The 25,328-nt window shown below is 41.0% G+C and overlaps 1 long non-coding RNA gene across 1 annotated transcript in view; it reads left to right on the top strand.

Annotated features, from left to right (window-relative positions):
• The first annotated feature begins 694 nt into the window (after positions 1 to 694).
• Positions 695 to 25,328, top strand: part of LOC126087297 (uncharacterized) — a 53,182-nt gene continuing 28,548 nt past the window's right edge. Inside the window, exon 1 of the long non-coding RNA XR_007519709.1 lies at positions 695 to 789. This is a non-coding gene — a long non-coding RNA (uncharacterized LOC126087297). The remainder of the gene's footprint in view (positions 790 to 25,328) is intronic.

The raw sequence follows: 25,328 nt of genomic DNA, 5'->3' as shown, positions 1-25,328 counted from the left end.
GACTCATGGCGACCCCATGTTGTCAGAGTAGAACACATGTGCTCCACAAGGTTTTCAATGGCTGACTTTTCAGAAGTAGATCACCAGGTAAACACACGTTTATTATAGAATGAATGCAATTTATCAGTTTGAAAATGAGTGTTCAGGGAGACGTGAAACTCTGTGTACTTTGGCAGCTGCTGGTTGTGCGCAGGTGGCACAGTGGTTGAAAGCCATGGCTGCTAACCAAAAGGTCGGCAGTTTGAATACACCAGCTGCTCCTTGGAAACCTATGGGGCAGTTCTACTGTGTCCTATGGGGTCGCTATGAGTCAGAATCGACTCAATGGCAACAGCTTTGGTTTTTTGGTTTGGCTGTGTGATATGTGTTTGTGTGTCTGCACTTGTATGTGGTGTGTGGAGGAGATTCAGAGTAGAAAAGAGGTGTCTGAGGGGGTGAGTTTAATGGCCAGGTGGGGAGGGGTGAAGCTCGTCCTGGGAAGCAGGGATTCTACTGTCCAGTTTGTCTCCTGCTCCAGACTTTCCCGACATCGGCCAGGGTCTGCTTTTCTGGCCTGTGATCCTAATTTAGCTGTGGGCCTGCGATTTTTGAGGAAGGGTTAACTTGGGAGGGAGCAAGCACTTCCTTTGCCTGTTTCCGCCAAGCATTTCTTCTTTTAAAACACACTTTGCTTCTGTTCAGCAGCAGGCCCTAGGCAGGCGACCGTCTCATGCGTGGCCCTGCTCTCTTTGTGTTCCTCGTGACCTCAAGCATTTCCTGGAAGAGACTGTGGACTTCCTCTGGGTGAGGGTAAGTGATTTCCCTGACTCCTCCTCTTGCCCCCCTACCCTGTGCTGAGTTGTGTAAAAGGCAAACCCCTCCCTTAGAAAACAAAAAACCCGAATTCTAATATGAAGAAGCATTTTTACCCATTTTCATGCTCCTCTGGAAAACATTCAATAAAATTAAGGTTTCTCTTATACTGCTGTGACTGAAGAGTAAAAAATCGCATTTTGTATGAAGGTAAATTACTTATATGAAATATATAACACAAGATGTATATTTATTTAGGTACACACACAAAAACACACAAATAGGCAGTGGGATCCAGAATCTTCATTTCCTTAGCCATCAGTGGGAATTAACAAGGTCCTGAACAATGGGTTGAGGAAAAAGTGTTGATTTCCATTTTAGGCCCCTTCCCTGATCCAGTGCCTGGTTTCATTTAGAAATTTCCTTTCAAAATGGGAGCCAGGTGCTGCATGGTGCTTATTGATTTATTTATTTGGTTATGGAACACCGAAGAAGATGGAGACCTTGTGAACCTATGTGTTCTTAGCCAGACATGGAGATGTGTTAATTAAGTATTTAATATGGCTACAGTTGTATCCCAAAGAAAAAAATCCACAAACATGACAAGTAATTGCTATAAATCTTAATTACTCTAATAAACTTCCCATAAACAATAACTGTCTGGCTACTGTATCACGTGTTTCTTTCATTACTGAGAAGAGAGGTCTTTAAAATCGCATGATAAATTAATGCTTTTACCATTAGCTTCAGTATGTGGGTCATAAGGAGGGAAAATGATTGCTCAGTTTGTAAAATTGTTGAAAAAAATTCTCCTCTATCTCTAATATTCTAGACTTTTTATCTGAATAGAACTGTTAATTTTTTTTTTAATTTCGTTTTCTCCCAACGTCTTCCCAATTGTAACTCTTTCTCTTCTCAAATAGTTTTTTGTTTCCTAATTGACCACGGTGAATGCACATGTCTGTTTTGTAATGATGATTACAAGAATCCTCAAAGGATCTAGTGACTGATCTCAGTGATACAAATACCTCTATTTTGATGGGCAATTTTTTGCTTTAGGCACGTTAAACCAACAAGCAAACCCATTGCCATCGAGTTGATTCTGACTCATAGTGACTTTATAGGACAGAGTAGAACTGCTTCATAGAGTTTCCAAGGAGCAGCTAGTGGATTTGAACTGTCAAGCTTTCGTTAGCAGCCAAGCTCTTAACCACTGCACCACCAGGGCTCCGCAGGCTCATTAGGTCATGCTTATTGTTGTGTTATTGTTATTGTTGTGTGTTACTGAGTCAATTCTACTCATAGTTACCCTATGTGTTACAGAGTAGAACTGCTCCATAGGGTTTTCTTGGCTGTAATCTTTATGGAAACAGATCGCCATGCTTGTTTCCTCCACGGTGCTGCTGGGTGGGTTTGAACAGCCAACCTTTCAGTTACCAGCTGAGCGCAAACTGTTTTCACCACCCAGGGACCTTGAGGTCATGCTGAGCCTTGTCTAAAATAGCTAGGGGTATGTGTTTATCTAGCATCTCCAGATTTATTGTGAGCAAACAGAGAAGTTAAGACACCTGCCCTGAGATACCCAATGAAATATTCACAGAAACAGGACTAGAATGTACGTATGTATGGGTAACCAAATGTTGCCCTCCCCCGCCCCCCCATGTCACCACAACAACCTGTTAATAAACAGAGCAGAGCTTCTTGCTTCCTGCAGTATGAGAGAACCCCTCACTGACAGATTCCGGTAGTGTCTCATGTGGAAAGAGCCAAGCTGGGGTACTTCCTGAGACTTTGAAGTCTGGTTTAAGATGTTGATTAGGACCAGTAAGAATCATGGAGCACTAGTGGCACAGTGGTTAAGAGCTCAGCTGCTAACTAAAAAGTCAGCAGTTCAAATTCACAGCCCTTCCTTGGAAACCCTATGGAGCAGTTCTGCTCTGTCCTACAGGGTTTCTGTGAGTCGGAATTCATTCAGTGGCAATGGGTTTAAGAATCATGATATAATAGCTTGGAATTGGTGGACACAGCAAGGTGAGGATTTTGAGGCAAGGGGTTCAAAGCGTCTTAGCTAGCAATTGCCTTTTGATGCTTTCCATTGAAGAGTTGGTGAATGTTTCAGCAAGTTCCTGGTATGGACAACTTTTATCTTCTTGGGAAATCATCTCCTGGAAGGGTAAAGTCATGTTATGTAGACAGTGAGTTGTGTGAATGATTTTGATTCTTTTTATGTATGTGTTATGGGTTGAATTGTGTCTCCCGAAATTGTGTGTTATAAATCCTAACCCTTATACCTGCGAATGTAATCCCACTGGGGAATAGGGTTTTCTTTGTTATGTTAATGATGCCATTGTCAGTGTAGGGTGGGTTTTAAACCAATCACTTTTGAGGTAAAAGAGCTGATTAGGCACAAAAGAAAGCAGACACAGGGGAAAGACCAACACTATCTGAAGACCATAGAGGCAGACCAGTTGACAAGGCCGGGAATTCCAAAGGTGGCTGGCTGGAGAAGCTGAGACCAAGACTTGCCAGAGCTCACAGAGAGAGTGCCTTCCCCTAGAGCCAGCACCATGAATTTGGATTTCTAGCCTCCTGAACTGTGAGAAAATGAATTTCTGTTTGTTAAAGCCACCCACTTGTGGTATTTCTGTTATAGCAACACTAAGAAACTGAGACGGTATGTATGTATTATTTATTATTTATCCTTTAATATTTATTGATTTTGTAATTTAACTGCTGTAGACTGCTATCTGTTTCATATTAGCTGTCAACATAACAGTGAATTTCTTTCTCCCTCACCCCAGCGACACCAAAACACTCTGAAATAGAAAGAGAAATTTCAACCCTTCTTGACCTTGAGCCATAAAGTCAAATTTGACCTTAGCAGAAATGTTCTCCTGTCCAAATGAAAGCTAGAGTTACCCTAGCTGAAATTATTTCATTGAGACCCCATCTCCCTGGACTTGGAGAATCTGTGACTTTTGAGGGATTCTTGGGCTAAAGTATTTTGTGCTTGGTTATTTCCAACCTTTGAACAAGTGGTTCTTAACCAGTGTGCCCCAGTACACTGGCAGGCAAATTGTGAACCCTTATAATTGAGCAGTTTGCAAAGTTAATTTTTGTGGCAGTCAACTCTGGTGGGGATAGGAATGGAATGTTGAACTCAAAGGGTGTCATCTTGTAAAGGGATGGCATCATGACACGTCTGTGCCAAAGGGAGATCACCTGTTCACTGCAAAATGCAAGAACCTTGCTTCCTTTATATGTAAAAGAGCAAGTAAATTGATCCACTCAAGCAGTGACACAATGCTGAAGTGAGTGGTGTAACAATTTGGATAGAATTTGGGCCCTTCAAACGTGTTGGCAAAAATTCTGATATTGAAAGTATGCTGTAAATGCAAAAATTAGAGAACATTGCTTCAAACAGTCTGTTAATATATGATTTAGGGTAGCTCTCACTCTTGATGTATACTGCCCAAATTTCAATGGCTTAGCAAAATAAAGGTTTATTTCTCACTCAAGTGTCAGTCCACTTTGGGCGCTCCTGGTTGGTAGGTGATGCTCTTCCAAATGGTGGTTCAGGAATCCAGTCATTTTTCATCTTTTGGCTGTACACGATTGCCTAGGACCTTGAAACCTTCTGTTTTTAGCTGGCAGTAGGGGAAAAGGAGAATGAAGGTGAAAAAATTCACTTCTTTAAAACCCCAGCTTGAAAGTGATGCACATTTCTTCCAGGAATATTCCTTTGGCAAGAATGAGTCACTTGGCCACACCACATGCAAGGGTCTGGGGAGATGAGGAAAGCAGTCCCTGGCTTGACAGCCACCTCCAGTGCCAATCCACACTATGGAAGGGACAGCATGAATTGCTGGACAGCTAGTTGTCACTGTCAGAGTCTGTCCTCTGGATATTGAATATCTGTGCACACCCTTCTTCCCACACCTGGACCATCCTTACTTCTTCCTAAAGCTTCATTCAATTACTGCATTGGACTCAGATTCCTGAAACTCCAGGCAATTTGCAGAACCTTCAGGTCTGGGTATGGCTCATTGCTGCCCAGTAACCAGTGAACCAAAAGACACATATCTGCCCTTTCTCCCAGTGTAAATGGTGGAGCAGAGACAGCATCAGCACAACAAGCACTCCCATTCACAAAAGGGATAACTGGAAGGCACAGTAGACATTGGTCCATTGTGAAAACTCCTGCCCTAGTTAGGGGGGCAGCTTCCTTGGTTAGTCCTGATTTTGCTCTCTTGTTTACTGTTCCCATGGTCTCTGGCTCCACTGTCTGGAAAACTTTCCTCTGGAAAACTGTGTCCATCATTCTTTAAAGGTACAACTGAAGTGGGCACTGGGGAATCTTCCCTGCTTGCTTTTTTCCTCCTGGTGGAAGGTGAAGGGCTTGAAGGTTGTTTAGTAACCACAAGCTTCTTGGAGGCCAGGATTATAGTTTCTTTGATAATAAAGTTCTGTCAAAAATGTAACAGGCTCCTGATGTATGTGCTTGTATTTAGTTGCCTATATCTATAGCTTCACCCAAAGTTCTTTCTTTTCTGTAATTATCAAGCTAACCTTATTTATTTGCTTACTTTCCATTGTGTCTCTTAGCTCAATGGTAGCTACCTTGAGACTGTCTAAAGCCATAGGCTTGGGTAGGAAGATAGCGTACTTAATTTAATTTTGATGTAGGATTGAGTCCCTCTGCTTAAGGGAGAAGTCTTAAGTCTTAATAACCCTTAATTGCCAGAAGCATTTTCTTAGCCTTATCTCTTATTCTTTGGGGTCTAGCAGTTGGGCTCTAATTTCTGGGCTCTCTATTCTTTTTCATTTTTGCCTGCAAACTTTAGCATACCAGACTTTTGTCCCCCTTGAACTCATATAATTTTGTAATCTCTTTTTATGCAGTCATATTCTGGCAGAAGAAACCCAAGCTTCTGCCTTTGTTGTGATCTTTCAAATGCTCTATTGACCACAAATTATAGGTAACTTTTTACTTGATCTTTGCTATTTGGAAGTGTTTTATTAGTTAATACTACAGTTAAGGTATTGAGTTCTAAAATGAGTACAGACAAAGACTCTGTGCGTGTGCAGTTCATGACTGCCCAGTTCTGACTGGTTGAATTTCTTTGTGAACTGACTGATTTTAACATCAACAAGTGGTGCACATTCATAGGAGACAAGTTGCATAAAGTATTCTCATAGTGAAATCAAGAATCAGGCAATACACATTTTAAAAGATGTCACTGCCTGACTTTACTCTAAGAATGAAAGATATCATGTAATACACAATAGTATTTAAATTTTTTTGCTAAGTAGCTGAGGATGTCCAGTTCAATGGATTAAATGACATTAAGCATAAAATACACCACTACTATTCTATGGTTTCATCACCAATCTATCAGATTGTCATACTGTCATAACTTAAGTGTTGCTATAATGCTGGAAACGATGTCATTGGTATTTCAAATACTAGCAGGGTCACCCACGGTGGATGAGTTTCAGTGGAGGTTCCAGACTAAGACAGACAGACTAGGAAGAAATGCCTGGTGATCTGCTTCTGAAAATTAGCCAATGGAAACCTATGGATCACAACAGAACATTGTCCGACTCGCTTGTTTTGAACACATTATCTGAGGGGATCAATCACTAAAGGAGGATGTCATGTTTGATGAAATAGAGGGCCACCAATGGTGAGGGAGACCCTCAGTGAGATGGACTGGCACAATAGCCACAATGACGAACTTAAACATGCTGGCAATTGTGGGAATGACGTAGAACCGGGCAATGTTTTGTTCTGCTGTACACAAGGCTGCCGGGAGTCAGAGGTGACACCATAGCAGCTAACAACAACATTCTATGGTTATTGTGGACCACAGTTTGATAAATGAAGCAGTAATATATCTGCATAAAAATTTCCAATGCATTTTATAATTAGTCCAAGAGGGTGTTTAGTGAAGTCTAACTCTGAGCCTTCGTATAGTCTTATCTGGCCTTGATAGTAGATCTTCATACTACTTAGTTTATCTATCTGATATCCAGTCTGCTGAAATGGAACCTTTGTACAATTCTACCAAGTAACTCTTACTCTTGTCTACAGTTATCCATGCAAGTTGGAGGGGATCTTCTTTGGTCATGATAGCCTATGCTGCTCTGTGGTCATGAGCAGCCCTCAACTTTCAAAGACTTAATCTCAAAAAGGTCTATTCCTCACTCTCATGTCTGATGTGGGTTGGAAAGCTCTTCTGGAAGCTCTTCCTCAAGTGGTAACTAAGGGATATAGGCTTCTTCTATCTTGTCATGCTGCCATTTTAATACCTGGCCTCCACAGTTGGTGTGGAAAGAGAAGAGTGTGAGCAATTGTGTAGGTGGTTTTATGGCCAGGACTGCAAATCATATGTACAATTTCTGTCCACATTCCACATCACATGGTCTCAATGTAACTGCAAGAAAGGCTAGGAAATGTAGTCTCCCTGAGGGCCCAGGAAGGAGGAATGCTTCAGAATCATAACGGGCCCCTCTAAGTGTGAGGTAGGGAGAGAGAAAAGGCTGAGGGAAAAGAGAGGAGGGAATAGTACATTTCGGAAGTGGAATCTGGTGATTTGTAGGAGTTACTGCATGTTGGGTGCCATGAAATGGGAGGATACTTCAAAGTTTTCATCCTGAGCTTCTGGGAGAAAGTTAAAGAGATGCCTTTGACTGGAGTGGGATGAAGACAGGAAGGTTTGATGCATATAAATGCTCACTCATGCGGACTCCATTTCTCCTTTTTCCCAATGTGAGAAATTGGCCTTTCACACACAGACGCCATTCTGAGTCTTCAAAGTGGCAGCGTTGAAACCGTGAAGAACGTACAGGTAGGTTCTACTGGCTTGGTGGACTTTGCTTTGTCCATAGCATGCATCATATTAAGATTTTCCTCTGATTCCTTTAGGTAAATTAGCATCTCTGTGTACCATTCATTTCAGTTACTAGAAGGTTCAGTAAAGCTGTTAGGTTGTTGTTGCTGAGCTTAAGTTTTCTCATATAATTGCACTATTGAACTAACATTCACCAAGGGTCTTTATATGGCTGAAAATAAAAAATCTTTTCTCCTTGATAATAGGAATGAATTAATGGTTAATAAAACATATCCCTGTTAGACAGTTTGGCAGTTCCTCAAAAAGATAAACACAGAGCTACCATATGACCCAGCAATTCCACTCCTAGGTTTATACACAAGAGACCTGAAAGCAGCAAAACAAATAGACACGTGTATACCTATGTTTATTGCAACACTATTCACAATAGCCCAAATGTGGAAACAACCTAAATGTCTATCAACAGATGTGCATGGATAAGCAAAATGTGGTGTATATACACAATGGAATATTACTCTATCATAAAGTCCTGATACATGCCACAACGTAGGTGAACCCTGAAAACATTATGCTAAGTGAAGTAAGCCAGTTATAAAAAGACAAATGTTGAATCATCTCACTTATGAAATACCTAGAATAGGCAAATGTATAGAGATCAGAGTTTAACAGTGGTTAGCATGCAAAAGCTGGACAATGAATAAGGAAGACTGAAGAAGAATTGATGCCTTTGAATAAGGCGAAAAATATTGAATGTACTATGGCCAGCCAGAAGAATGAATAAATCTGTCTTGGAAGATGTACAGCCAGAATGCCTCTTAGAAACGAGGATGGTGAGACTTCGTCTCACATACTTTGGACATGTTATTGGGAGGGACCAGTTCCTGGAGAAGGACACCATGCTTGGTAAAGCAGAGGGTCATTGAAAAAGAGGAAGATCCTCAATGAGATGAATTGACACAGTGGATGCAACAATGGGCTCAAGCATAACAATGATTGTGAGAATGGCACAGGACTGAGCAGCGTTTTGTTCTGTCATATATGGGTCGTTAGGAGTCAGAACTGACTCAATGGCACCTAACAGCAACAACAGCAGGGCAGAAAGAAGAACGAAAGGGGGAGCATTGTTTAGAAAGCATTGCCTCTGTTTACGGCGATTGAAAGTTTGGCAGCTGATATTAGCGATGGTTGCATGCAATTGATGTAATTGTTCCCACTGAATTTTACACGTGAAAAATGTTGAATTGGCAAATATTGTTTTATCTATATTTTTCAACAATAAAAGACAACAACAACCCTCCCACATCCTTGCTTATTTTTCAAGGTGAGTGAATTGTGGCTGCCTTCACAGAGCACTCTGAAGTGGAAATGGAGCTATTTGGTCAGAAAGACTTGAGTCTTTTTGTAGCTAAAAGTATAGTAGTTGCCCTAGTTTTCTAAGGGAGCCCTGGTGGTGCAGTGGTTAAGAGCTCAGCTGCTGACCAAAAGGTTGGGAGTTCCAATCCACCAGCCACTCCTTGGAAACTATGGGGCAGTTCTGCTCCGTCTATAGGGTTGCTATGAGTCAGAATCAACTCCATGGCAATAGGTTTGTTTTTTGTTGGCTTGTTTTCTAACATCTAAACATCTGGGGCCACCACCCATCTGTCAGTTTGTTGTACTGTGGTGGTTTGCATATTGATGTAATCCTGGAATCTATGCCACTAGTATTTCAAATACCAGCAGGGTCATCCATGGTGAGCATGTTTCAGTGGACTTCCAGATTAGGAAGAAAGATCTCGTAATTAACTTCTGTAAAAGTAGCCAATGAAAATTTTATGGATCACAACAGAACATTGTCTGATTCACTTTCCTTGGACATATTATCAAGAGGGATCAGTCACTGGAGGAGGACAAGTAGAGGGCCAAGGAGGACATGGAAGACCCTTGGTGAGGTGAATTGACACAATAGCTGCAACGATGGACTTGAACATGCCAATGCTTGTGAAGATAATGTAGGACCGGGCAATGTTTTTTAAAATTTTATTTTATCGTGTTTTAGGTGAAAGTTTGTTGTGCAAATTAGTTTTTCATGCAAAAATTTTATACACAAGTTATTTTGTGACATTAGTCGCAATCCCAACAATGCGTCAGCACTCTCCCTCTTTCCCTTTCCACCCTGTATTCTCCATGTCCATTTGTCCAGTTTTCATTCCCTTCCTGCCTTCTCATCTTTGCTTTTGGGCAGGTGTTGCCCATTTGGTCTTGCATACTTGATTGAACTAAGAAGCATGTTCCTCACATGTGTTATTGTATATATATATTAAAAAAAGACCTGTTTAATCTTTGGCTGACAGGTAGACTTTAGAGTGGTTTCAGTTAGCAGGTGTCTGGAGATCATAGTCTCGAGGGTTCCTCCAGTCTCTGTTAGATCAATAAGCCTGGTCTTTTTTTGGTGAATTTGAATTTTGTTCTACATTTTTATCCCACTCTGTCCAGGACCCTCTACTCTGATCCCTGAGATAGCGGTCGGTGGTGGTAGCCAGGCACCATCTAGATCTTCAGGGCTCAGGCTGGTGGAGGCTTGGTTCATGTGGTCCATTAGTCCTTTGGACTAATATTTTCTTCTTGTATTTGGTTTTCATTCACCTTTGCTCTGAACATAATGGGTCCAATGGATGTATCTTAGATGGCTGCCCGGAAGCTTTTAAGACTTCAGACACTACTTAGCAAAGTAGGGTGTAGAACATTTTCTTTATGAACTATACCAATTGACCTGAGACCATGGTCCCCAACCCTAAGCCCCAGTAACTTGGTCCTTCAAGGTGTTTGGGTGTGTCTAGGAAGCATCTATGACTTTGCTTTGGTCAAGTTGTATTGACTTTCCCTATATTGTGTGTTGTCTTTCACCAAAGTTATCACTTGTCTCCTGTCTAGTTAGTGATTTTCCCTCCCTACCCCTCCCCTCTCTCATGACCATCAAAGATTTTTTTTATTTCTGTGTGTAAACCTTTTCTTGTTTTTTTGTAATAGTGGTCTCATACAATATTTGTCCTTTTGGGATTGACTTATTTCACTCAGCGTAATGCCCTCCAGATTCATCCATGTTGTGAGATATTTTGCAGATCTGTCATTGTTCTTTATCTTGGGTAGTATTCCATTGTGCATATGTACCATAATTTGTTTATCCATTCATCTATTGATGGGCACTTAGGTTGTTTCCATCTTTTAGCTATTGTGAGTATTGCTGCAATGAACATGGGTATATATACATCTGTTGGTGCGAGGGCTCTTTTTTCTCTAGGGTATATTCCTAGGGAGTGGGATTGCTGGATCATATGGTATTTCTATTTCTAGTTTTTTAAGGAGGCACCACATCATTCCCCAAGATTGTTGCACCATTTTGCATTCCCACCAGCAGTGCATAAGAGGTCCAATCTCCCTGCAACCTCTCCAACATTTGTTATTTTCTGTTTTTTTTTTTTTTTTTTCAAATTACTGCCAGTAATATCGGTGTGAGATGGTATCTCATGGTAGTTTTGATTTGCATTTCTCTAATGGCTAGTGATTGAAAGCATTTTCTCATGTGCCTATTAGCTGCCTGAATGTCTTCTTTGGTGATGTGTTTGCTCATATCCTTTGCCCATTTTTTAACTGGGTTCTTTCTCTTTTTGTTGTTGAGGTATTAAAGTATTTTAAAGATTTTAGAGAGTAAACCCTTGTCGGATATGTTGTAGCCAGAAATTTTTTTCCAGTCTGCAGGTTTTCACTTTATTCTTTTGGTGAAGCCTTTGATGAGCCTAAGTGTTTAATTTTTAGGAACTCCGAGTTACCTAGTTTATCTTCTGGTGTTTATGCGTTATTAGTTATGGTTTCTATTCTCTTTATGCCATGTATTATGGCCCCTAGAGTTATCCTTGTTTTTTTTTTCCATGAAATTTATTATTTTAGATTTTCTATTTAGGTCTTTGATCCATTTTGAGTTAGTTTTTGTGTATGGTGTGAGGTATGGGTCCCGTTTCCTATATATATATATTTTTTGACAGATGAACATCCAGTTTTGCCAACTCCATTTGTTAAAAAGACTGTCTTTTCCCCATTTAATGAACTTTGGGCCTTCATCAAAGATCAGCTGACTGTAGGTGGGTGGATTTATGTCTAGGTTCTTGATTCTGTTCCATTGGTCTCTTTGTCTATTGTTGTACCAGTACCAGGCTGTTTTGAGTAGCATGGCTATATGGTAGGTTCTGAGATCAGGTAGTGTGAGGCCTCTTACTTTGTTCTTATTCTTCAATAATGCCTTGCTTATCCTGGGCCTCTTTCCATATAAAGTTTTTCCATTTTGTTAAAGAATGCTGTTGGTATTTGGATTGGAATTGCATTATATCTGTAGATAGCTTTGGATAGGACTGACATTTTCACAATGTTGAGCCTTCTTATCCATGAGCATGGTATGTTTTTCCATTTATGTAGGTCTCTTTTGGTTTCTTGCAATAGCATTTGTAGTTTTCTTTGTGTGGGTCTTTTATGTCCTTGGTTAGATTAATTCCTGGGTATTTTATCTTTTCAGGGGCTATTATAAATGGTATTGTTTTCCTGATTTCTTTTTTGAAGTTTTCTTTCTTAGCGTATAGGAATCCAATTGATTTTTGTATGTTTATCTTGTATTCTGCTAGTGTGCTGAATCTTTCTATTAGTCCCAGTATTCTTGTGGAATCTTTGGGATTCTTTATGTATAGGATCATATCATCTGGAAATAGGGGTAGGTTTACTTCTTCCTTTCCAATTTGGACTCCTTTATTTCTTTTTCTTGCCTTATTGCTCTAGCTAGGACTTCCAGCACGATGTTAAATAGAAGTGGTGATAAAGGGCATTCTTGTCTTGTTCTCATTTTCAGGGGGATGCTTTCATCCTTTCTCCATCGAGGATGATGTTGGCTGTTGGTTTTGTATAGATGCTCTTTATTATGTTGAGGAATTTCCCATTTATTCCTATTTTATTGAGAGTTTTTATCAGGAATGGGTATTGGAGTTTATCATGTGATTCTTTTCCTTTGTTCTATTATGTGGTGGATTACAGTGATTAATTTTCTAATGGTGAGCCATCCTTGCATACCTGGTAGGAATCTCGCTTGGTCGTGGTGTATTATTTATTTGATATGATGCTGAATTCTATTAGCTAGAATTTTGTTGAGAATTTTTGCATCTACATTCATGAGAGATATTGGTCTGTAATTTTCTTTTTTTGTCCTCTTTGCTTGGCTTTGATATCAGGGTTATTCTGGCTTCAGAGAATGAATTTGGAGTATTCCTTCCTTTTCTATGCTGTGAAATAGTTTGAGTGGTACTGATGGGAGCTCTTCTCTAAATGTTTGGTGAAATTCTTCAGTGGAGCTGACAGGGCAGGGCTTTTATTTTGTTGGAAGTTTTTTTTTTTTTTTTTTTTTTTCAATCACTTCAATCACTTCTGTTATTATGAGTCTGTTTAGATTTTCTATCTCTGCTTGTCTGTGTCAGTTTAGCTACATAGTGTGTTTCTAGAAATATGTTCATTTCCTCTAGGTTCTCAAATTTGTTGGAGTATAATTTTTCACAGTATTCTGTTATGATCCTTTTTATTTCAGTTGGGTCTGTTATAATGTCCCCCATCTCATTTCTTGTTTAGGTTATTTGCTTCCTCTCTTGTTTTTCTTCTGTCAGTTTGTCCAGTGGTTTGTTGATTTTGTTGATCTTTTCTAAGAGCCAACTTTTGGTCTTGTTGATTCTTTCTATTGTTTTTCTTTTCTCTATATTGTTTATTTCTGGTCTAATCTTTATTATTTACTTTTTCTCTGGGCTGTGGGCTTCTTTTGCTGTTCTTTATTTGTTCCAGTTGTAAGACTAACATTTTGATTTTGGCCCATTCTTCTTTTTGGATGTATATGGTTATTGTTATAAATTGACCCCTGAGCCCTGCCTTTGCTGTGCCCCAAAGATTTTGGTATGATGTGTTTTCATTCTCATTTAATTCTAGGAATTTTTCTATTCCTTCTTTGATTTCTTCTATTATTGAATTGTTTTTAATCAAGGTGTTATTTGGTTTTCAAGCATTTAGTTTTTTTCCCTTGCTTTCCTGTTACTGACTTCTACTTTTATGGCCTTGTGGTCAGAGAGAATGCTTTGTATTATTTTGATGTTTTGTATTTTATTGTTTTGTGGCCTGAAATGTGGTCTATTCCAGAGAATGTTCCATGTGCATTGGAAAAGAATATATACTTTGCTGCTGTAGGGTAGAGTTTTCTATATATGTCAGTGAGGTCTCCTGTATCTTTGTTGAGTTTCTTTCTAGATGCTCTTTCCTTTACCAAGAGTGGTGTGTTGATGTCTCCTGCTATTACTGTGGAACTATCTATTTCTCTTTTCAGTGCTGTTAGATTTTGTTTTATGTATTTTGGAGCCCTCTCGTTGGGTGCATAGGTATTTATTAAGGTTATGTCTTCTTGATGGACTGTCCCTTTAATAATTATATAATGTCCTTGTCTTTTATGCTGAATTTTGCCTTAAAGCCTATTTTATCTGATATTAGTATTGCTACTTCTGCCCTTTTTTGGTTTCTGTTGCTTGATCTATCTATATCTATATATATATATATTTTGTCCTTTGATTTTTAATATATTTATGTCTTGCATCTAAAGTGTGTCTCTTGTAGACAGCATATTGATAGATCGTGCTTTTGAATCCATTCTGCCACTCTTGGTCTCTTTACAGGGGTATTTAATCCATTTATAGTCAGTGTGATTATCGATAGGTTTTTTTTTTTATGAGCTTATTGCTGTCATATTGTTGTGCTTTTTTTTTTTTTGTGGTGCTGATGTTTTCTTTGTTCCTCTTACTTTCCTGTAATGAGTTCCTTTTGTTCATGGATTTTCTTTCTTTCTTTTTTGACAGATTTTGTGTTTACTGAGACTTTATTTATTTTTTTCTTTTTTATTCTCATGAGTAGGTTTGTTAACTTTCTTTGTGTTTACCTTGAAACTTACCCTTGTATCCTTAAGTTTGAAAGATTTTATTACTTGATATCACTTGACTTCCTCTCCATTTGAAAATTCTATACCTGCACTATTTATTCCCCCTTTTATTGCTTTGACTGTCATGATTTACAGATTGACATTTCTTTTTCCCTGTTTTAAGTCTTTTAGCTTTATTATTGAGAGTCCTTTACCTAGGTTGGTATCTGGCTGATGCTGTCCTGTGTCCTAGACTCCATTTGTTATCTGATGTTGTTGGTTCTCCAATTGAAGGATTCCCTTTTATATTTATTGTGAGTTTGGTTTGGTTTTTTACCAATTCCCTTAATTTCTGTTTATCTGGACATGTCCTAGTTTAGCCATTGTATTTGAGTGAGAGTTTTGCATAATATATTATTCTTGGTTCACAGTTTTCTTCTTTCAAGGATTTATATATGACATCCCATTGCCTTCTTGTGTGTATAGTTTCTGCCAAGTGATCAGAGTTTGGTGTTATTGTTTCCCCTTTGTAAATGACTTCATTTTTCCTGAGCTGCTCTCAGGATTCTTTCTTTGTCTTTGGTTTTGGCAAGTGTGATTATGACATGTCTTGGTGGCTTTCTTTTGGGGTCTATCCTATGTTGGGTTCAGGGAGCTTCTTGGATGTGCAAGTTTTTGTCTTTAATGATATTTGGGAAGTTTTCTGCCAGCAAATCTTCAACAATTTTCCCTGTATTTTCCATTTTCTTCCCTTATTCCTGAACTCCAATCACTTGCAAATTTTTGTTCTTGAGTTTTTCGCACATAATTCTTAGGTTTTCTTCATTCTTTTCTCTGATTTTTCCTCAGAGTGGCATCTATAGATTTGTCTTCAATCTCGCTGATTTTATTTTTCATTATTTCAGATTTGCTCTTAAAACCTTATATTGAGTTGTCCATTTCTGAAATTTTGTTGTTTAACTTTTGGATTTCTAGTTGCTGTCTTTATATGTTCTCTTATTTATTTATTTTGTTTTGTTCTTGTATTATTTTCCTGAATTATTCTATTGCTTTGTCTATGTTTTCCTTGATTTTGACGATGTTTTCATTGGTTTTGTCTGTGTTTTCCATGATTTTGTCTATTTTATCCTTGGTTTTATCTGTGTTTTCCTTGATTTCTTTCCTAATGTCTTGGAGAGCCCTAAATATTAGTCTTTTGAATTCCATATCAGGTAGTTCCATTGCCTTTTCTTCTTACAGAAGATCATGTGACTATTTTGGTCACTTGCTGGAGCCACCTTGTCCTGCTTTTTATGTTTTGATATTGTTGGCTGTTTCTGAGACATTAAGGTATTATTTTCTTTATGTATTGATTTTATATTCATTGTTTATGTCCTTCTTTGTTTTGTTTTGCTATGTCAGAGCAGGTGAGCCAGGCATGCTTTGCTGCTTGCTCATCTGCGGGCATGATACCTCTCACAACCTTGTCTGGGAGGGGAAGGTAGCAGCAGACAGGGTGAGCCCACTTCACTGTATACTGGTTTGGTGAGGTGGCTGAGAGCAGAGTGGGTGGGTGCTGTCTGCCTCCTGATGTTGGTCCAGCAGTGTGGGAGCATTCACAGCCCCTCACCAGATAGGCGGGGGGATCAGATAGGGAGTGGTATGAGCTTGTTTCCCTCTGTTCAGTAGTGGCAGCAGGGGCTGTGCAGGCCTGGTACAGTGGCAACTCTGAGCTGGGGATGCTTTAGCTGTTGCAGCATGGCAAGGGTCAGGGGGAAGGGGGTGAAGTATGAATCTAGGTAGGAAACAAGGAAATCAAAAGACAGAGAAAGAAAGAAAAAAGGCAGTTGACAAGTAGGGTCAGGGTGGACCTGGAGGCTGGTGGAAAGGGGGGAGGTGGTGTATGGGGATAGGTGGGACGTAGAACGTGGCTGGCTGATGGCTGTTTACCTTCAGTGGTGAGGTGTGGCCCAGTGGGAAGGAGTAGACACAGCATATGGGGCTAGGTAGAAGAGAGAAATGGAGGAAAGGGAAAAAATAATGGTGCAGTGGGAGCTGGCGGGTGGGGGTGGGTGAGGGCGAATGAGACTTAGGGTGCTGTTGGGGTGGTGGCTCTCTATCCATGGTGGTGCAGCATGTCTGGTGAGAAGAGTTAGAGGTGGCTTATGGGGCTATGTGGGAGGGAGAAAGAAAAGGAAGAAAGAGGAAAAAAAAATAGCACTGTGGGAGCCAGAGGGTGGAGTGGGTGGGACCTGGTTTGGTGGCTGGCCAGTAGCTCTCTACCTGTGACAGTGCTGAGGGGCCCAATGAGAAGGGATAGAGGTGGCATATGAGGCTAGGTGGGAGGAAGAAAGAAAAGGAAGAAAGGAGAAAAGAAAAAAAAATGGCACATTGGGAGGTGGCAGGTGGGGGCAGGACAGACCTGGGATGGTAGGGCTGGTGGCTGTTTAGTTAAGGTGGTATGATGTAGCCCATTGGGAAGCGGTGGAGGTGGCATATTGAGCAGAAGGGTGAGGTGTAGGAAAGCATGTTTCTCTGGTTACCAGGCACTCTGTCTCCTGTTGGGAGCTTCATGAAGTTATCTTCTTGTACTCCCTCCCTGGGGTGATTGTTGACTGTGAACAAAGATGGTGACACTGTGCCATGTTAGAGAGCAGGGGAACTCTACTCCATATCTCTCCTTGTTCTCTGTTTTCCTTCAGTTTCTTCTTCCATTCAGTGTTTTATCTAGTTCTGTCCCTTCGTTTGATGCTTAGGGTTGCAGGATTGATGTTTGTGTCTATTTTACTTAGGTTTTCAGGTCTTTGCTGCAGAGGGATGGCACGATGCGTCTGTCTATGGCACAATATTGGCTCTGCCCCTGGGCAAAGTTTTGTTCTGTTTGTACATAAAGTTGCCATGAGTCAGAGTCGACTCGATAGCAACTAACAACAACAAACACCCGTGGAGCCAGAGATAGGCAATTCTCTCACACATGATAAAATAGACATAGTTCTGTCAATGTTGGTTCTGTCAGGGTTGCTTATGGGGGCGGGTCATAAGGGAGATGGAATGAATTATCTGCTGATGAACTTGGGTACTTCTGGGATAGCTTCTCAGGGGTCTTCAGCTGGTTCTTCCACTGATTCTTCTACTTAGAGGTCTTTGTCATCTCCAAGAAACCTAACCACATCTAGGGCCTCTGTGGTCCAGCCACGACATGACTTTTAAGTTTCATTTCTCATTCAAACTTTTGTGTATCTGGCACTCCAGGTGCACTGTGTCCCTGTTGCTTCCTGTACCTGATCTCTGCCACTGCCTCTATCCACATCCTGTGCATGCTTTAGGACTCTTTCATGAGCCAACACCTCTGTGAATACCCTCTGATTTTCCCTAATTGGGCACAACCTCCCTTTCTCAGGCTCCCTTGGCCCCTCACCTCTAGATCTCTGATAGCTCTGGCAGTGCCCTTCTTTGAATTCTGGTTACTCATGTGCAGGGTTTACCCCTCACAGGAACTATAGGTCCTCCAAGGTGAGGGACTTCCCTTGGCCATGATAGGTTGGTGCTCAGGTGCTGTTTACTGGAAGGATGTAGGACTACATGGACTCCTATGCACACACTGATACTGTAAGGACATCAGGGATAATATTAGTATTCCATGTTATTGACAGGGAAACTAAGGAATAAGAAAGATAGAAAGTGTCTTGCCTAAGCTCATGGGGCTTTGGCAACAGCAGAGCCTGAGGAAGAAGGAGTATGTCTTAATTTCTAGTTGGCATTTTTTGCTATACCTATTTTATTATGTGTTTTTGTTTTATTTTATTATGTGTGGTCATTATTTAGTGTAATAAATGAGCTGAAGAAACCATAGAGTTTGTAAGAGTTATATGTATAGAGTCTGTAAGAACAAAATCTCTCATCTATAGTTATTATACTGTTTTGTTGATCTTCAGAAATCACTTGTTCATTAAGTAACTTTTTGAGTGTTTTTTTTTTTTTTTTGGTAAATTTGCTGTTAATTATAAAATGGTTAGCATTTATTAGGCTTTATCTATGTACTGGAGTCCCTGGGTGATGTAAATGGACTTGGCTGCTAACTGAAAGGTTTGTAGGTTCAAGGGCACCCAGAGGCACCTTGGAAGAAAGGCCTGGTGATCTACTTCCAAAAAATCAGTCACTGAAAACCCTGTGGAGCACAGTTCTATTCTGATATATACGTGGTTGCCATGAGTCAGAGCTGACTCGATGACAATTGGTTTTTTATCTGTGTACTAGGTATTTTACTATACCCTTTATGTATGCTATTTTCCTGTGACCACAGTCACTTTTTTTTCTGGAAAGGATATACGTTTTTTACCTTTTTATTTCATATTTAAACATTTTCAGCACTCTAGCATCTTGTTTGGTTGGATCGCTTTTCCTGGGAATACACATAAAATTGTGGAAATTATCAAACAATATCATTAATATCACATGCAAGCAAAATTTTGCTGAAGATCATTCAAAGTGGCTACAGCAATATATCGACAGGGAACTGCCAGAAGTTCAAGCCGAATTTAGAAGAGGATGTGCAACCAGGAATGTCATTGCTGTTGTCAGATGGATCCTGGCTGAAAGCAGGAAATACCAGAAAGATGTTTACCTGTGTTTTTTTTTTTTTGACCATGCTAAGGAATTCAACTGTGTGGATCATAACAAATTATAGATAACACTGCAGAGAATGGGAATTCCAGAACACTTAATTGTGCTCATGAGGGATCTGTACATGGATCAAAAGGCAGTCATTCAAACAGAAAAAGAGGATACTGCACGGTTTAAAGTCAGGAAAGGTGTGCATCAGGGTTGTATCCTTTTGCCATACCTACTCAATTTGTATGCTGAGCAAATAACCCAAGAAGCTGGGCTATATGAAGAACCCGGCATCAGGATTGGAGGAAGGCTCAATAACAACCTGCATTATACAGATGACACAGCCTTGCTTGCTGAAAGTGAAGAGGACTTGAAGCACTTACTGATGAAGATCAAAGACCACAGCTTTCAGTGTGGATTATATCTCAACATAAAGAAAACGAAAATCCTCACAACTGGACCAATAAGCAACATCATGATAAACAAAGAAAAGATTAAAGTTGCCAAGGATTTCATTTTACTTGGACCCACAATCAACACCCACGGAAGCAGCAGTCAAGGAACCAAAAGATGGATTGCATTGGGCAAATCAGCTGCAAGAGATCTCTTTAAAGTGTTAAAAAGCAAAGATGTCACTCTGAGGACTAAGGTGCGCCTGACCCAAGCCGTGGTGTTTTTAATCATCTCATATGCATGCAAAAGCTGGACAACGAATAAGGAAGACTGAAGAAGAATTGACGACTTTGAATTGTGTGTTGGCAAGGAATGTTGACTGTTAAATGACATGGACTGCCAAAAGAATGGACAAATCTGTCTTCGAAGAAGTACAACCAGAATGCCCCTTGGAAGCAAGGATGGCGAGACTGTGTCACACATAATTTAGACATGTTATCAGGAGGGATCAGTCCCTGGAGAAGAATATCATGCTTGGTAAGGTAGAGGATCAGTGAAAAAGAGGACCCTCAATGAGACGGATTGACACCATGGCTGCAACAATGGGCTTAAGCATGGCAAGTTGCAAAGATGGCGCAGTACTGGTGTTCTGTTGTGCATAAGGTTGCTATGAGTTGGAACTGACTTGACGGCACCTAACAACTACAACAACAGCATCTTGTTTGGGAATTGTCAAACTCTTTTGAGGTAGACAAGACAGATAATGTCATTTCCATTCATAAACTGAGGAAATGGAGGCAAAGGAGTAAAGTGGCTCGTTCAAGGTTATGAAGCTCATCAGCAATTAAGTTGGGGCTATTGTCCATGCTTCCATAAAGCCCAAGGCTCTTCCCATAAATGTCCTGAAAACCCAGGGCAGGTGACATTTTGGAAAGACCTTTGACTTTGACCTTTGATTCAATGGCTAGAGTTAGTAGTTCTTAAACTTTTACTTGTTTATCTCCTTCTCCAGCTAAGCAGCCTCCTGGTAGCAGGTGCAGGAGTCACCTTGCCCTTCTTTGACTCACCCTCAAAAGTCAGCCCAGAGTATGTGTGAAACAGCCAGCAGATGGAGTAGATCCCATTTCTGGCAATATTGGCTTCAGTTCTCTGGCTGTTCCTTGAGGCCTTCAGATTTTGGCAAAGATGGAAGGAAGAAAGGGAGGTAGGAAAGCAGGAAAGAAGGAAGGGAGGGATAGGGGAAGGAATTAGGGGAAAGGGAAGGAGAGAAGGCTGACTTGGGATAAGGCAGGGAAATTCACAAAAGTGAGCTCCCCCTCCCAGATAGGCCCATACTGAGTTGGCCTGACTCCCAACTCCGTCCATGGGCAGGAGGGACCTATACTGAATCCAATAAGAGCAACAGCCCCCCCCCCCAAAAAAAAAGCCCAATAACTAGCATTAATTCAGGCTTATGATAGGTCAGAGAACATGCTAAGCTTTTTACATTCAGTTCCTTATTCAATCCTCACGTAAGCCCTCTCAGGTAGATATTATTGTTTCTCCATTTTTCAGAGGAAGAAACTGAGGCTAATTGGTTAAGTAAGTTGTCTGTGCTTATACATTTAATAAATGGTAGAGCTTAGGCTCAGATTCACTCTGTTTGACACTTTAATCATCATACCACAGGCTTTCAAGCAGGCATAATATCTGGGAGAAGCACCACAGGAGGTTTTGTTTATAGTTCACTGAAAAAGTGTCTCATAACACCTTCACGTCAGGCTGTGTAGAGCCATTGGGAGTCAGGCCTGTCTTGGAAGTTGGCTTAGGTGCCTGGTGGACTGGGAGTACCCAGGTCAGGGCCGGTGTTTGGTGACTCTAGAACAGCAAGGAGGCACTGTAGGGTCAGTACTGTCTTGGCCTACTGGCAGCAGCATCCACACTTCAGCACAGTCTCTCTGCTGGCATCCATGGCACACTAGGAGCTACCTAAGGGAGGGGTGAGTTGTAGGGAAAACTGTCTGCTGAGTCTCCGAAGCAGAGCAGCAGCATCTCAGCAGGAGAGTTGAAATTCTCTTCTGTAGGTTAAAAGCCTTTGCTCTAAATTTATACATTGGATGAGGGACTTAGTGGCTGCAGCTTCTCTAGATTTTATTGGGTCTAATGTGGGCCAAGTTACATATATTTATACACATACAACAACTTTTATAAAACTCTGTCAAAAGAAACAAAGCGAGGACATGAGGGGTTTTGTTCTGTGAAGGTTTTGGAAACTGTAAGTTGAGTTCTCTGGATACAGACTCTGAGGAAATTTGTGGGCAGGAGGTTTACTGGGGAATGCCCTCGTGCATTAGTTATCTACTGCTGGAAAAGAAATTACCCCAAAAGTTAGTGGCTTAAAACAACAAACATTCAATACTTTACAGTTTCTGAGAGTTAGAAATCTGGGTGTGGTTTAGCTGGGTGCCTCTGGCTCAAGGTCTGTGATGAGGTTGCAGTCAAGATGTCGATGGGGGGGCTGTGGTCTTATCTAAGGGCTTGACTTGGAGGAGGGATCCACTTCCAAGTTTGCTTTGTGATTGCTAGTAGGGCTTGGTTCCTTGCTATGTGGGCCTCTCCATAAGGGCTTCCTGAGTGTCTTCATGTTGTGAAGCTGGTGACCTGAGAATGAGTCAGAGGCCACCCAAGAAGGAAGCCAGAGATTTCGTAACTTTTTCTCAAAATTGACATCCCATCACTTCATCTGGATTCTATTCAGTTAGAGTGAATCAAAAAATCCAGCTCACACTCAAGGGGAGGTGATTGCACAGGGGCACGGATACCAGAGGTATGGATCATTGTGGGGGGCATCTTAGAAGCTGCCTACTCCACCATGGCAACAACACCTATAAGGAAGTGAGGGGAGCAGAATTGGGCAGAGTGAGAAGTTGAAATGCAATTCACTTGCTACAAAGACACCAACCGGATCATGGTGAACTCTTGAGCTGAGCTGGCCTTGCAGAGTCACTCCCAACTGAGGCAAGAAAATTGTTTTTTTCTTTTTTTTGACCCTTTTTACCCCTGGGGAAGGGTGTGACCTTGGATAATTCCAGAGAGAGTCTTGGCTGGGAGGCCTCGCAGCAGAGAAAATGAGTGTCTTGTTTCTGAAGGTAAATATGGCCAACTTACTACAGTATGCATCATTTAGCTCCATGTGCTTTTTTATAGTAAATTGACTATATCAGAGTACAGCTTCTCCAGAATTCTTGCTGGTCCCTTTTTCTGGGGAAGCTTGCAAGAGGAGAGTTGAACTATAGCTCCTGCTGCTGTGGCTGACTTTGAAACTGTGGCTGATGCTCGTCATCTTCTTTCTCTACTACTGGATTCCCCTCGCCCTCAGCTAGCATTTCTGCTCATCTAGATGACTCAATTGCCTATAATGTGGGCTAAGTTTAAGTCTGAACCTCTGGTCACCATGCCCTTCTTAGGCTGTGACTGCCGCTTTTTGTTTTTACCATTAAAACTGTCAGACTACCAAGAGATGCCCCAGTGAATCACCTAGATGTCAACCATTTTCTCCTTACTCCATTGTGCAACCGAAGCCCTACATCCTCCTGAGGATTAGAGTCAGTAAAAAAATATTTTTATACCCCTGCTAGTATTGTGACTTCTTTCCTTGGTTGTTGTTCCCTTGTCACAAGTAACTATTCAGTAGGTGTGATGGTTAAGATTGTATGTCAACTTGGCTGGGCCATGATTCTCAGTGTTTTGGTAGTCATATAATGTTGTGGTCACTTCCATGTTGAGGTTTGATATATGATCACTCCCATGATGGGATCTGCTGTGAGTAGCCAGTCAGTTGAAAGGGAGTTTCCTTGGGCATGTGGCCTTGCATAGAATATAAGTGGGCATTCTGGCAAGACTCAGGGGATTTTTGCTCTTGCTGGATCCTGCAGCTGGCTCCTGTTCATCTGACCTCTGGTTCTTGGGACTTGATCTAGCAGCTTACCTGCGGTCTTGCCTGCTGATCTTGTGATTCATCGATCTTCACAGCCTGTGAGCAAGAGCCCTGCTCTCTGACCTGCCGATATTGGGTTCACCAGCCCCTGCGGCTACATAAATCAGGAGAAGCCTCTATTCTGACCCAAGGACTTGGGACATTCCAGTCTTTACAACCACGGGAGCCATTTCCTTGATATAAATCTCTCTCTCTATATATAGTTATATGCCTTACTGGTTTTGCTTCTCTAGAGAGCACAGCCTAAGACAGTAGGTATGGAATAAAGTTCAATGGGTGTTTTAATTTTCCTATGATGGAAGTGTTTTCCCTTTGGAAACAGGTTCTCTAGACCCACAGTATGTAAAATTGCGGGGATGAAAATCACAAATTCCCCCAGTGGGTGACTGGGAGGGATGGTAAATAGATTCATTCCTACTTCCACTTCTTAGTTCTCAGACTCTTATATTCTACTTACTGGGGTCACAGTACCAAATAATGGTCACTGACTTTGGTGAATGCTAAGCCCCCATCATCTCAGGGTATCATTCCAAGCTGGTATTTGAATTATGCTTTCAAATGGCTGCTCCATCATTCTATCAGTCTGGCAGCTTCTGAGTGATGTGGCGTGTAATAAAACAGTGGACAGTTGATCTTCTGGTTCCATACGCGGGCCACAACTTCTTTGTTGTAGAGTGGATCCCACAGACCAGAGTTTTTTGATTGCAGATCTCATGTCAGTGGATCAAATATTCTGTAATCCCTCACCGCTGGCCAAGAACCTCTGGGCAGGAAAAGCAAATATATACTTGAAATATGCATTTCCCTAATCAAGAAAAATTACTGTCCTTTTTAAGTGGAAGGGCTCAAGTTTGAATTATTTGCCACCAAGGTTGGTCTCCTTGAGTGATGGTGTCATATTAGGGGTTCAGTGTTGGTTTATGTTGATGACACTTTGGAGATTCAGTAGCAATAGAAGCTAGATCAACCTTGGTGAGTGGAAGTCCATACCGTTGGACTCATTCAAAGCTTTATTCCTGCCACCATGGCTAGTCCATTCATGAGCCATTGTGCTAACACTGGAGTGGCCAGTGACAAAGGCTGGCTAATGTTAACTGGCCAAGCCATTCTCTCTACTTGGTTGTTTAATGTCTCTTCCATGGCGGGTGGATACTCTATGTCATTAACATGACATACCAAGATCTTAACCACAGGTCCATCCACATGCCTCTACCTCGGACATCCTTGTCTTCAGTCTTCCAATCTTTAACCTTCCAGATTCTGTTTCTACTAGGGACAAACCAGCCAAGCCATTGCTACTGCCCATGAGTCTATGTATATTCTTAACCTGGGCAACTTCTCTTTCCACACAATGTGGATGAACAAGTGGTTTGTATGAAACTCTACCTTTTGGAAGGATTTCCCCTTACTTCTGTTTTTTAGGACCACCCCGAAATGAGAATATACTGCAGCATCAATCCATTTTCTGTTTGAAACCACATATCATCAAACTGACCTATCAGTGAATAAAGCAGAGTCATTTTCTGCTGCCCTTGGAAGGTCATAGAAGACACTTCATGAGGCCATAGGTGTAAGTTGAGGGACAGGTGTCAGTGCAACAGAGGTGTATGACATATGGATTTGAGCCATCTGCTCAAGCAGCTTACTTATACCCTGTGGCCATTTCGGTGCCCAGTCCTAGATATACCACTGAGATCTTACTATGGATTACTGCAGAGCTCAACTAACATTATGAATAGAGTTTAGTTTATGTTGGGTGGTT

Source organism: Elephas maximus, chromosome 12 (assembly GCF_024166365.1).
Source record: "Elephas maximus indicus isolate mEleMax1 chromosome 12, mEleMax1 primary haplotype, whole genome shotgun sequence".
NCBI classification, from domain to species: domain Eukaryota; kingdom Metazoa; phylum Chordata; class Mammalia; order Proboscidea; family Elephantidae; genus Elephas; species Elephas maximus.
This window is presented reverse-complemented; position numbering and strand designations above follow the sequence as displayed.